General features: G+C 41.8%; 1 protein-coding gene across 3 annotated transcripts in view; it reads left to right on the forward strand.

The window, feature by feature from the left end:
- Window positions 1-13,068: 13,068 nt before the first annotated feature.
- Window positions 13,069-14,483, forward strand: part of LIFR (LIF receptor subunit alpha) — a 53,978-nt gene continuing 52,563 nt past the window's right edge. For 2 of the 3 annotated variants that reach the window (XM_077790527.1, XM_021551569.3), the window contains exon 1: window positions 13,356-13,616. The gene's annotated coding sequence lies outside the window, so the exon portion shown is untranslated. Of the gene's footprint in view, window positions 13,172-13,355; window positions 13,617-14,483 lie in introns of those variants that run through there. The other variant, XM_021551576.3, reaches the window with a different exon arrangement.

Here is a 14,483-nt window from a genome sequence, read left to right on the forward strand (position 1 = left end):
GCCAAAAATGTCGAAAACAGATTTTTTTCTCCCTGTGTATATTGAAGAAGAAAAGGTTACCCAAGGTTTTCTATGCATTTGGCTCAAGGTTGCTGCAATATGAGAACATGTGATTTGTTAGGGAAATCCTATGTGACTCCTCTACAGCAGCTAACCAAGTAAACAAGAAGTGAGCTGGAACTTTCTGTACAAGGACTTTTACTGGAATCATTCGGAAGCTTTTGAATATACTCAGGCTTCCTCGGATGGTTCCATCTGTTGCTGCATGCATCATCTCTCAAACAAATGAACTTTGAACAGCTCACAATTTTCAGATCAAGGACTTCAGAAAAGGTTTTCCATCCCCTTACAAGTTTAAGGTCATCATGTTATCATTGTCATTTCCATGTGAGTTGATAGACTTCTACAAAATATGTTCTAGACTTCTATTTTTAATAGGAAATAAACAGCATAAGCCTTTCATTTAATAAGCCTTTCATCTTAACAATTTTGTTGATAATCTTCATGTATGAGTGTCTTAAAAAGGCATTTTTTTGCATATCTCCACATGTGGTTTTCAGACATTCAAGCTGGCACCTGTCTGTGTTACTAAATATGAGATTATTCAAAACTTCTGATCTTATTTTAAGCCTTCATCTATAAAAATCACCAGTGCATTTCTTTATTTTACTCCAATGAAAATCATATGGGATCACTAAATACTGAATGCTCAAATCTATCATTATCAAATTATGTCATTCAGGAGAAGTCAGTGGTAATGGTTCTTAAAAAAATCACACGCTGAAGACATAAAAAGTAGGATTATTACTGAACTAAAGAAAAAGGAAAAATGAAAAAAAAAGAGAAAAAAAAAAGAAAAAAAGAAAAAGAAAAAGAAAAAGAAAAAGAAAAAGAAAAAGAAAAAGAAAAAGAAAAAGAAAAAGAAAAAGAAAAAGAAAAAGAAAAAGAAAAAGAAAAAGAAAAAGAAAAAGAAAAAGAAAAAGAAAAAGAAAAAGAAAAAGAAAAAGAAAAAGAAAAAGAAAAAGAAAAAGAAAAAGAAAAAGAAAAAGAAAATTGGACAAAATACCTCAGTTCCTCAGTTTATTCTTACAAATGATTTTTAGCCTTCTTTCTGCACTGAAATTTTTAGAGGTACATCAAGATCTTCACAGTTTCTGTAACAGAATATGGACATTTAATTATTGCTAAAAATATTTTAAAATACATTTTCTTTGTTCTGATGTGAATTGCTTGTATTCAGATGTTGGTGACAGGTGCATCTTGGTGTATTTACCCCTTTTTTACTCCTCCTCTGTTTCTTTTTGCTTGATTTTCTTATTTAAGCATTTTGACATTATTTCAGAAGGAGGATCTCAATTCAAAACTGTTGGTCTGTGATTGCAGAAACAAATATCAGCAGTGGGAGCTCATCAGTTTTTCAATTAATCTTCTTGTCTTTACAGTGATTATTCTGTTTGGCTGAGCTTAGTAGCAAAAGCACAACAACATTTCATGCCAGAATTCAGTAATCGCTGGATTTGTAAATCTGTGGCCACTGTCCTGTGAGTAATCTTCCACCTTTGCACCTTAACCACTACAGCCCCATGCTTTCCAATTATTGTTTCCAATACAGAAATTGCCTGTGGAAATTACTTCTCATGTAATATATGCTGCCATTTCTAAATCATTTGAGTGAAGCAGTGCAAAACCCCAGGATGTCTTCAAAGCAGCTTATAGAAGACTTACTTGTAGATGAAGACTGGACACCCTGCATATAAGTTTTCAGTTCAGTTACCAGCTCTTTGGGCTGTTGTAGCAACCATTCAGGTTGAAAGCAAAACATGACACTGAGCATCTCTCCAGAGTTCAGGAGTTATACTTCATATAACTATATATATATATTCCTAAGATTCATGTATCCTATCATTCCTGGTAGGTTTTTTTGAGCCTTACAGGTAATACTTCTTCTCAGATCCCCCACTTCATTTGAGCAACTAACAAAATTTAGGCTGTTGTAGATGATTCATATTCAGAGAAGAAGGTAGTGACAGTCAGACCTTTTGTGTTGTACCCTAGTTTACGTGCAAAGATTGGTTTCAGTTCTGTTATTCTGAAGCAGTGGGGAAATGGGGAAATGTCTTAAGGATACTGGAACATCCCAATAAAGTCCTGTGACTTTGCTGGGAAAACCAACAACATGGTATTTTATATGTCTTTTGCAAACTTGAGAGATCAGTGCCAAAAGATATCCTTTGTAGAGATTCCAAGCTCCTGTCATCAAAATCATGTCAAGAGGATCACAGCCCAAAGAGCATCAGGGAAGCAGAGACTGCTGATGCCTAAGGCAGCTCTACATGTTTTCTTTTCTCTAGGTCTGGATCTTGATTGCATTTTGGATATAGATTGATCAGCAATTATTACTTAACTTGTCAAGATTATTCAGAAGCTGCCCCATGTTTTTTCTCTGTTGACTAACAAAAGTTTTCATGCATAAAACCCTTCCTCAAGAAAAATCAAAACGTATACATTTTGAAACTTGCAAATATTATTCTGTGCTGCATAATTTCAAAAGCAAAATTGCAAAATAATGAATTATGTGTTAACTACATTTGTTTCCAAAGCAAGCATTAACACACATCCTTTAAACATAATTAATTGACTTTTAGGAGTAAAAAAGAAAGGAAGAGTCATAGTGGTAAAGTAACCATTTTTCTAGTGATAATGTCACTACAGTTATCACCTCTTCTCAGTTCATCTTTATCAGGAAAAGTTTTCTGAGAGTATAGGTCTTAATTGTATAGAGTTCTTTTCCTGCTAAAACTGACAACAAAGGCTTGCAGAGACCTGATATGCTCCTGAATACATCAAAGACAAGGGATTTGTCACTTTCCCTGGCCAGATTTGATATTAAACATACATGCTAGTTAATATGGAGCTGGTTTATGTCCCTTAATAAAATATAACATTTACATAGCTTTATTTTTCCAAACTGCTGTAAGCTGCAAATGACTAGCTAAACAGAAATATAACCCTTCCTCTCTAATCTTTAGAGTGCTATGCTTCCCATTTGTTTCCAGTACAGAGATTTCCTGTGAAAATTATTTCTTGGTACCGTGCTGAAGTTAGAGGAGAAAATTTACTGCATCTCTGGGAGACTATTTACTGTGTTGGTTCTGCAGCTTTTATTTTGTCTCAAAGTTAAGAGTAGCATCACATTTGGTCAATAACTGCTGCTGGATAGAATGAGGGCTAGATCCCTGGAGATTTCTATGACACTTGGCACCACAGACCATAGACCATTGTAAGAAAGTGCTAGAGTAGCTTTTAACCAGCTTCAGAATAATTAAGCAAAAGAGCAAAGAAGAGAGGAAGGGAGAACATAAAAGAAAGAAAGAAAAAAAGATCCAATCAAAACAAGGGGAGAAATAGAGAGGCAATATTTGAAGAGCTGTAGTAGTTAGCAAAACGAACATTTTTTGGTGTTAAGGTAAGACTGCCCCCAGCTTTTCTCTTTTAAAACTCAAATGCTTATTTCTGAGTCAATCTGAGACTGCTGAGTAGCTCCTTTTGGAAGCAGAGTTATTGTTGTACTTCTTACCAGCTGTGAGAACCCATCCCACAGGCTAACTGGTACAAATTCCCCCTGAAGCCTTGCGTACACTCCCTCTTTCTCGAGTCGGAGCCAGTTGCACTACCAGACCAGACTTCACATCCATATGCAATAACAGCAGCCTGCAGTCTCTCTGGCAACCACTTCTTGCCAAAAAAGCAATGATTTATGCAACCACTGTCATAGGTGCAGCATATAAGCTTATCTCCTAATACAAGAGGAGATAATATCCTAAACCTCTCTGGGTTTGCGGGGACTGGAGCTGTGAGATACTTGCTCTGCTATCCCTGCAGGACAATGCTGCTCTGTACTCCCAGCTGGAAACAGAATAAACCAGCCCTTAATTCCTGAGAGTCACCTTTTCTCACTGCTGCAGAGCTTTGGTTGGCACATACTCATAGCTACTGTAAATCCTGCCTCCTCTGGATGTAGGGAAGGCTAGGAAGAAGCCTTTACCACTCGGACATCAAAGGAAAACATGTTAATGGCACAGCTTACATTACCGTCGAAGAAGTGGGAGTTTCAGCAAGTCTTTCTGTCCAGGCTTTCTCTTCTGCGGGCGGGAGGAGTCAGGCCATTCTGAAATAGCTCAGCACAAAGGGTTGTGTTCCCGTGAAGTCCGGGAAAGTGGTAGGATTGCACAAGAGAGTTGTCAAGGTTGCTGCCTGTAATAAGGGACAGGGTGAATCATAGTCTGTCACGGGCAAATACAAGTTTCTTCCCAGCTTTCTGAGAAAGCCTCAGTGTTCTGTGTGAAAAACGCACGGTTTCGGCACCCGAATACAACGGGGCAAAAAAGCATGGCCTGGAGTAGGGATCAGAACTTTGCACTTCCCGCTCCCTACCCAGGGACTACTGTTTGCACAACCACCTTCGCTCCCGCTTCAGCCCTTTCTGCCTCCACTACTTCCCTGTTGTTTTTTAAGGGATGTCCCGTCTTCAAAATCAGAGTGGACAGTGCCCTCTAGCCTAAGGAGGCGGCCAGAGCACCCTGGGGGCACGAAAAACCCTCTGGAACACCCCTTCCCATTGCACCCCAGCCCTTCCACTTCCCAGTCAAGCCTTTAAAGCCTGTATGTACACTTATGATGGCATTTATTCTTTCTGCCTTGCAAGTACAGAGAAACAAATTTCCCTGGTGCTTAAATCCAAGAGGATTCAGGGCCATAAATGCCAATTACATGAGGCTTGAACAGAACTGTTGAGTAGGTAGGGCAAGACATGACACATAATAGTGTTCTTAATGTTATAATCTCCAAAGCCAGAAGAGACTCCATCTAAATGTGACTTCACAAAGTATGTATATTTTGCATCTTAACAGGCCAAAACTTTCAGAGTCCTCCTTGGCATCAGTTTTGCCAACTACAGGAATGAGACGAGCAACTGCATGTAAGGCCAGGGGTCTGGAACAAGGCATAGTAGAATTGCTACCTGTTGGTACACAAAAGTTGAAAGACAACAAAAACTCAGCTTACAGAGCTATGCAGAGGAAAGCAAAACTGAGAAAACAAATGAAACAACAGGAATTTCCTTTTGGCTAGAACAAGTGTTCTGTGCTCAGCAGGTTGCTTCCTGTGAGTCTTTTCCTGTGTTCACTAGATGCTTTATTATACTTTTTAGGTTCAGCAAAGAGTGTGTCAGAACCTTGACTTTTAAGTTTGCAATTTTTGTTAGAGTGAAGGAGAGCTAGCAGCCTATCCAAGTAGGAGGAACATCAAATTGCCAAATGCAGCAGTGTCTATATATGTCTAACAGACTGTACTTCACAGCAGCCCCATGCATTAAGCAGAGAACAGGCACAGGCTGAAAAAGCATTCAATACTTAGAGATTGCAACAGCCAGCATGCCAAAACCAAACACCCTTACTGGGGCTTCACTGAACTACCTCTAAAATTGCAATTAAGAGCATAATAAAAGCTTCTGGCATGTATGTTCTCCTCCAAGTCATGTACTCCTCACAGGCAAGTTCATTTCCCTGTTCCAGTGGACATCCAAATGAGTCAGTTATAAAGTTTTGTGGAGGGTGAGCACTGCTGTCATGCTCAGATGCAGGCTCACAAAGAGTAGAGTCCAAATGATCTTTGCAACTAGGGACACAACTCACGTCTCTCAACTATGATGCCTCAGACAATGGACAAAAGGCAAGTTCGTTTTTTTCCTTATGTTCCTACTGTCTGTTCATCCTGGCTATTGCAAGTGTGCTTGAGTCCCTGACTGTGCCTGAAATACTCCAATCTAATGACTAAGGCACAAAGCTGAAATTTAAACCCAGCACCTCCACCAGACCAAGGACAGCCTAGAGCTCAGGACTGTGGTTTGACACACAGCAGGAGTGCTCCTTCAGCTTCTGCCCTTGGATGTTAATTCCAGCCCTATAGCCCTTTAATCTTTGCCCTTAGCTGTTTATTCCTGTTTATCCCTACCTCCTATCAGCCTTCCGGAGGCTTGATGTTTGTACTCAGTGTAGCTCACAGCAGGAAATCTATTCAGTTAAAAAATAACTTGAGGGGAGGATAATAAAAAAATTTGGGAAAAAAAAAAGAAAACTGCAAAAAGAAAAAGAATAAAATAAAAAAGGAAAAAAAAGGGGGGAAAAGGAGAAAAAAAGACTAATAGTTTCCTTAATCTGTGTTACTGTGTGGAAATATGCAAAGTATTAGGTTAACACAATTCAAAATCACAGAATAAGAGACATCTGATGGATGCTGAAGTTCATACTAGTGGCAGAAAAAGTACCTGCCAAACCCTAATCTAGTCCAACATATGCATCAACTCATTAACATGCATGAGCCTGTGTCTTATGCACTCACAGCACCTGTCTGAAAAATGTGCTTTGCAGCCTCCTGGGTGAGATGTGTTTCAGAGCAGGGAGGACAGAACAGAGACAAGTGTGAATGTGAATCCATTTTAGCCCAGTGCTGACAGACATGGTTCTGGGACACCTGGTTGGTCTGCATTTCATGTGACCCCAGTGGGGAATCAATGCATGCTCAGTCACACAATTTTCAGCATGTATATACATTTCTGGTGTCTCCACTGCTGTCCTCATCTGTTCTAAAAAGAGTTTTGCAGAAAATTGTTCTGTGCCTGAAGAAGCTCAGCCTTGCTGCACTGATGATACAAATCAGGCCCTGTGCCGGCAGCTCCTTTGGCTTTACCAGGTTATGCGGCGGCAATAAAATTGCCATAACTCTTCAACTACGGAAAGCAAGAGTGCTTGTTACACCAGATGGGAGGATGTAAGGATGTGCAGAGATATGTAATTAAGTTGATACTAGGTTAGAATTGTATGTCATTATAGAGTTTTATTATTGTAGACAATAATAAAAATAAGGTTGAGAACAAAAATAGGTCCACCTTGATGGAAACTCCTAGAATAGATATGGAATTTGCTGCAATAGTCACCTCATGCAAGGAATTGCCTACTTTTATGAAAACTTCTCTCAGCCTGATTTCCAAACATGCTGGAAATATCTGCTTTACTAAAGTTAGCACTTCTGTTTGTGTTCAAATGCAGACCTTTTATTAGCCTACAAGAGAACTTTGGTTAACAAGGGTAAAACACAAACAAAAACACCAGTATTTCTTAAGTCAGGCTCAGAAAGGACAAAGTTGCTCCTAATAACTGCATATTGCCATTATATCTTCCAAGGCCACACTTTGAGGCATCTTATTTGCATATTGTTTCATACTATAACATCCCAAGCTCTGATGTACTATGTGAAGAAGTACTGATACCCACATCTGAAAAAATTACATGGAAGGGCTGACAGAAGGAATGTTGTGAACCATGTGAATACAGAACTTCCTCTTTTCCTGACAAGCATTTGTTGCGTATCTTTACCTCCCCTCTAGCTGAGCTCTCTTTGTCTTGCAACTCTATGATGATGCATGGAAACTTGCTTCCAAGCAGTGACTGGGCTAACTGCTCAATCCAAGGATAGTGCTGGAGAAGTCATGTTTCTTTCCCTGGATACAGCTCAGTGTGGGGAGATGGTGTTGCTGCCTGGGAGTTTTGTGCAAGGAGAATTTTGAAAATTCTAGGGACTCACTTGGGATTCACTGAAACTGGCAGCTCAGCTTGAGTTACATGAATTCTGGTTGAATGGAGATCAGCTTGAAGTGCATCTAAAGTTCACAAGAGCTTAGAGTATTTCACATTTATTCAGCATTCATCAGACATGTTCAGGCCATGGACTGATGCACAGAAAATCTGAAGCCGTGTAGTACAGAGGGCATTTCTCGGTGAGCTCTCTTAGAAATAGATAAAGCATGGCAATATCTAGCTGATAAATTGGTGATCAGAAAAGCGTGACTGACGGAAAAGGCACTGCACTGGAAATAGAGCCAACACAACAGTGACAGAGAGTTGTGAAATAAGGAGCATAGTTGAAAATTGCAAACATGACAGATATTTGAATGTGATATACTGCTGTCAGGGAGCCAGTGAAGTGCCTTGCAAAATTACAGGCATATGAATGTCTGAGATGTTCTTGGTATCTTTTATTTTCAGATTTCTATGCTTCTCTGGCTATTACAAATCTAAACTGCTTCTGACTGTCATAAATCCTCTTTTCCTTATGTACTTAGGCTCTTCCAGTACTGTACACTTCTTCAATTTCATATCTATAAATCACACTTAGTTCTAGGCTTGATTCCACCAACTCTTCCACAATCAGCAAGACTGTAACAATTTGTTGATGTTTCTTCAAAAATGTGTATTTAGCTTTACTCCTTCCCAAGAACTATTCTGTGTCTTATATCACTGTCTCAACAACAGACCTCTCATGCTACTGTATTAGACTCAGCAATATGATGCATCCAATGTGATGAATAAACATGTGTTGTACTTTACGCTGCAGTGTAAGCACCTGCAGGATGGCACAGGTGTATAAATTGAAAAGCAGGCCTGTAGCTTTTAATTGGTTACAGCATGGAGATGGTTGTAGCAGGGGAACTTCCTCACCAAATACCTTCTCAGGCACCAGTTCACTGCAGCCCCTGTAGACATGTTTAACTGAGGCATTAAGACTTAGCTGGATGAAATACAAATGGAAATGCCTGCTTGTGGAAGCATCAGAAGCCACACTAGAGCAAGAGTGGAAAAAATGAGCATTACTAGACACAGTGGGCATGACTGACTGTACTCAAATCAAGGAATGGTAAGGAGTGTGCTGGTTACATCAAGATCACAGGATAAAACCAAAAGTTCAGTTCCCTTAGCACAGGCTACTTGTCACCCCCCAAAAATTGTGCTCTGATAATATAATGATAATGCAGCTCAGATGATATCCTCTCAACAGGAAGCCAGACAGTAGCTATAAAGATGTGAAATAGAGGATATAAGGTGATGGGCAGAAACTTTTCTAAAGGTTCTGTAGAGTAAGGCAAGGAAGGATCTGAGACAAGATCACTGCACAGCTGCTTGACTCAGGAAGATATAAAAGACCTGTTCAAAAGAATTGTTTGTAGTTGCCAGTGAAGATGGACCCAAGGTACTCAGTGAAGACTCAACAGTTGGTACCCCCTATCTTCTATCCTACACACAAATGCTCTTGGCATTTGGCAATGTGTGGCAATGTAATCCATCTCCTCTGTAATGCATGGGAGAAGCTTTACTTTCACTGCCAACAATAAGGGTCCTATTACAGACAGTGAATCCAGTATTTCAACACAATGTATTTCCCAGGCAGATTTTTTTTCCCAGTGGAAGGAATGTGGGTGCATTAAATTTAATTGTCTTTGGCAAGTAGTATTCTTCTACCCATTTCTTTTTAAATTCATGGTACTATCAAAGTTAGTGCAGGTCAGTAGATCAAAGTCCTTCATTGCTTCTCCCTGTAAACCCAAAAATCACAAAGGGCTACATGGTTTTTCTGCAGACAAGAGAGATCAGGGAATTTTTTTAAGTCCTTTAGCAATATATTGCCAACATGTCCCTGGTTTTACAGGAATGGGTCTTTAATGATGAAGAAAATGTCTGTATTTGAAAATTATTAATTACCAAGAGTTTATTTCTCTGGGGTCAGTGTCCCCATTTCCAAGAAAAGCTCCATGTCAGCTTGATAACAAGAGATGCTTCCACTGAGACTTCATAGGAAAGAACTGTTGCTTTGTAAGTGCACAAAAATACATGCACTATCCCCGGTACTTGAGGTTATTCTTGGCTTGAGCAGAGGTTACTCCTGTGTTTATCACAGTCAATCTGAGTTTTGTAATTGGCCTTCCTGAACACATTCAGTTAGACCCAAATTTGCTTTCCTGGTTGTATTATATAATTTTGTTGTAAAGAGGAACAGATAGCCCATAAAAACAAGCATTGGCAGACTTTTGCCAGTACTACTATATATTTGCAATTTCTGACTTTTGTAAATTCTGGTAGAAGTACTACCTTTTAAACTTCTGGTTAAACTGTATGATTTGTAAAATGTGCACACAGCTTCTCTGCAAAGGAAATTCTTTAATATTCTTTATTGCCTGGAGGAAAGTAGGTGCCAAATACAACTGTGAAATTAGAAACAATGCACAAAGGAAAAGTTCCAGAACATCAACACATCCGTTACTTTTCTCTGCCATAAATAACCAACACACCCTTAAACACAAGACTAAATGGCTCCAGGAAACTCTCATTAATGAAAATGTCCTAGCTAGACTTCTCACTTTCGTTTGGAATTACATGTTTCAAGAACTTTTTTCTGAACTAGACAGCAGATCTGTTGTTCTCTAAGTAAAACTAAGCCTTGAGATAGACTAAAATAAACTGAAGCTAACCTACTTTCCACAGAGACTTAAACCTATCCCTCTCAATGTCCAAAATATTAGTGTTGAAAGGCACAGCCCTGCTGCTGTTGACATCAATGACAAGACCCTACACTGACTATATAAAGACATAGCTGTGCATTCCAGCATCTGTCCTTCAGTTCTCTGCAAAACAGAGATAAGACAGGAAACAAACAGCATTCATGTATGTACTCTATGCAGATAAATTTCCTCATAAAATATAGCAGCTCTGATAGTTTATGGAGAAGATGTCATAATGAGACTGTATGCATGCATAGCATATTTACTGCAGATCAGAAGTAGCAGGGTAATTAGGCCACTCATCTATCTAGGGGATGTTTATATTAAAATTAACATATTTCACTGTATAAAAAAAGAGATAACTGATACCAACCATCTGTAGTCTTATCATCTTGAAACTTGTGCTATACAAACTTGTCGTAAATTGTACCAGACCTAGAAATTTCTGTCTCTTAACTTCCAATTGAGTTACTGAAAATTCAGTCATTATTACAATATCAAAACAATAATACAACTTCAGGAACTATCCCTATCTCATTTTTGTCCTGGAAGCCTTTTCTAATTTTACAATCATACTTTTCTGCTTAAAAAAAAACCCTCAAATACACACTGCTCCTGTATGAAATGTCTGTAAATTACAGGGAAGCTATCTGGCTAATTAAACAGAGAAAATAGTAAAAATTACTATTGCTTAGTTTTGTGATCTAGAGAATTTGAAAATCTTCTGCCACTACTGATGGTATCACACACATGCTACAGGGCTTTCTGACAAGTGAGATGCCTGTGAGACTTTACTATTTGCAATAGCATGAGCTGCAGAAAAGGAAGGTGGTACAATTTCATTTAACATTTTCAATGCCTTTTAAAGACAGTTCTTGTGTCATTTTCTTGGATGGAAACCCGCATATGTGTGTATCATCCATGGCACAAAGTGCATGCTACATCATCATGAAATTTAGATGCCAGCTCTAGAAAGGGCACCAGGCTCCAGTTAATGAGATCAAGAAACAAAGACAAAGCAGTCCTCCCTTGAACAGGTGTGTACAATGAAATGTTCACGTTCTCCTCAAACCTAGTGGTGCTATGGGTATTCCCAGTTTCATTGTGATTTGGCTGCTTTTGCATGAAAGAAAGTAGAAGGGCTTCTAGGCTAGAATGGGAACTAAATGGGAAAATGTTTTTAGGTTGCTGACATATCAAACCTCTTTGTGCCTGCAGTGAAGACTTCATCAGAGAACTGGCCATCCAGCAGCCTTTTCAGTGAGGAGAGATTTGCTAGTGTGAAAGGATGACTGATGTGTTGGAAAGGCAACTGCTTAAACCTACTAAATAGAAGATCCCTAATAGGAGTCTTGCCTTAAAGTCTGTCCATCCTTGGAGCTGTGGGTGTTTCAATGTGCATCAATGTTCTGCTTGGGATTCACAGCTCATGGCTTTTCTTCAAATCAATTTTAAAATAATCCCAGAATTGTAGGTGTATAAGGAGACTTAATCCTTCCTCTTGAAAAGGCCAACACATAGTGGCCAACACACCAACACAAGTGTCTCAGGGTTCAAGGCCTGAAGTCAACATGTTCTTGAGCTAGAACAGATCAGAAGGCATGCATCTTGATGCATGACTGAACCACATGGTTCATGTGCATCTTGCTGGTCTATTGCATGTCCAGTGCTGTTTGCACAACTAAAAATGCTGGAAAGGAGATAGAACAGTGCCAGATTTCTTCTCTGCAGAACAGCTTATCTTCAATTAGACTGTGCAGGCAATGTGCAGGATGGTGGGAGAGTCTGGATCTGGGGACCTGAAACCTACTTAGCCATCGTGGGACATAAGTCTGGTCCAGGAATTCCATGCAAGTATTTGCAGTTTTCTGTCATCTGGGTTGTGAGACAAATAAATAATCTGCAGCAACTTGGAAAATGCAGGCAGAAAAATACAAAGAAAATCCAGCATTCACTTTTTCTTCCCATTCTCCTGTGGTTGACTGGGGCACAACAGAGGAGCCACAGGCTTGCCAACCCTTCTGATTTTACGGGTCTCATGGCATTTTTTTTTTTTTTTTTGTTAATTGCCCGACTCTCGAGACTGTGGGATTGCGAGGATTTCAAGTTTCATTTACAAGAGAGGCTGACATGCAACAGTTGCGGCTTCAAAGAAATGCTGGAGGTCAAATCTCAGACCTCAAAAACTAGTGGCAAATACTAAGATATAATGAATAAAGAATCGCCTGCATCTGTGGAGCCAGGCCCGCCGCGTCCAACCCTGGAGTCTGGCAGCACTGGAAGTATTCAAGGTACTTTTCTATAAAGGGTATTTGACTGTGACACAGACAGAACCCGAAAGGCTCAGATGAGACCCCGCCTTCACTTTCCCCAGCCCGCTGAGGACCCAGCCGCACCGCCGGCGCTGCGGAGTCCCCGGCAGCTCGGCCCCCCCCCACGGCGCCCGCAGCGCCGGGCAGCTTCGGCACGGCAGCACCAGGGCTGCAGCGGGGCCGAGCCGGGCCGTGCCGGGCTGCGGGAGGCGGCGGTGCCCGGGGCACGGCCGGGGGCGGCGGCGGGCGGTGCGCGGCGCAGGCTCCTCCCGCGGGCAGCCCGCCAGCCCAGCGCCTCCATCCCTCCCTCCCTCTCTTTCCCTCCTTCCCTCCCTCCCTCCCTCCCTCTGCGGCTGCATCCCTCCTTCCTGTCGGCGCTGCGCACTCTGCCGCCGCAGCTGGGCCGCGCCGCGCACCGCCCGCGCACCCGCGGCATGCGGCCCCTCAGGGAGCGGCCGGGCGGCGCCGGGTGAGTGCGGCACCGCGCGGGTCCGCGCCCGGCCGCTCGCACCTGGGAGGAGGCGGCCGAGGGGCGCGATGATGGATGTTCCCTCCATCCCTCCCTCGCTCCGCCCGCCCCGGGGAGGTGCCGGCCGGGAGGGGCGGGGGGGGCTGGCAGCCCCGCCGGGACCCTGCGCGGCGGCAGGGACCTTCGGAGAGCCCCCCGGCCGCCTGGCTGGTGCTGTGCGGCTCGGGGCTCGCCGAAGCTGGGGACAGGTGGCGGCGGCGCCGGGGGCGCGGCGGGGTCGGAGCCGCTGTGGGCGCAGACCGCGGCAGCTCCCTCGGGGCGCGGGGGGAGACCGGCGGCTCCTCTCTGCCGCTGCCCGGAGCCTGCGACTTAAATAGAGGCTGTGTTTTGTCAACAGCTCATTCTGCTGGCCGGCAGGTTGGCCGGCTCGAGGACTAAGCAGCGGGTAAATACTATTTATGCCTCTTCTTGTAATTTTATTTATTTTTCTTTATTTTATTTTATTTTTCTTTATTTTATAATAAGTGGCACCCTTTTGGAAAATGAACCTTAAGAGGAAACTCCAGAGCCCCTTCAGTGTTTGGGGAGCATCCAGGCATGCTGGGCGCCTCGCTGCGCAGTGGCTGTGCAGGGGCTCTGGCACAGCGGCAGCTGTGTCTGTTTTGAGTGATTGAATTTCTAATGTGTCTAGATACCGTGTTTGAAAACGATCTGTGAAAACCTTTGAGGTAGTTCTGTAAAGAACGTTATTCCCTTGTAAAATTCAGCGTCTAAATTTGAATTGACTATGTTGTGCTGGCATGCTCTGTGTTACTTTGGTAGGAATTGGTTATATGCATGCTTTGTTTTACAGTTGTCATTGGTGGTGAATGCCTGGGAAGTCTGCTATGAATGGGAGTGAAAATCACCTAATACTGAGGAGAGTGGAATAGTGAGCTGCTGTGTAGGAATTGTCACTCAAATTCTTTTCGACAGATTTTCACATTAAAATAGTCAAATATTTATATTCCATTATCAAGGCCATGTTCTGTCAAATTTCCTCCAGGAAGGCTTGGGAATTGGGTTGATTTCTGCTGTATTTGAAACTCAGCTTATTGCCTAAGTAAGGCAGTGTGACTTGCCTTTGACATCTCACCTGGAAATCTATTCTGCTTTTTCTCCTTACTGTAGAAGAAATATTTAAATTCTTCCTAAACCCTTAGTTCAACCCCACAGCATGAACCCAGGCTGCTAATAAGACTAAGCAGGTCTAGTAACTGTGAGAAAGGTTGAACTCTGTGTCGTGCCATGTTCCGTCTCAAAACAGCATGTG

The sequence above is a fragment of the Lonchura striata genome, chromosome Z, assembly GCF_046129695.1.
Source record: "Lonchura striata isolate bLonStr1 chromosome Z, bLonStr1.mat, whole genome shotgun sequence".
NCBI lineage: Eukaryota > Metazoa > Chordata > Aves > Passeriformes > Estrildidae > Lonchura > Lonchura striata.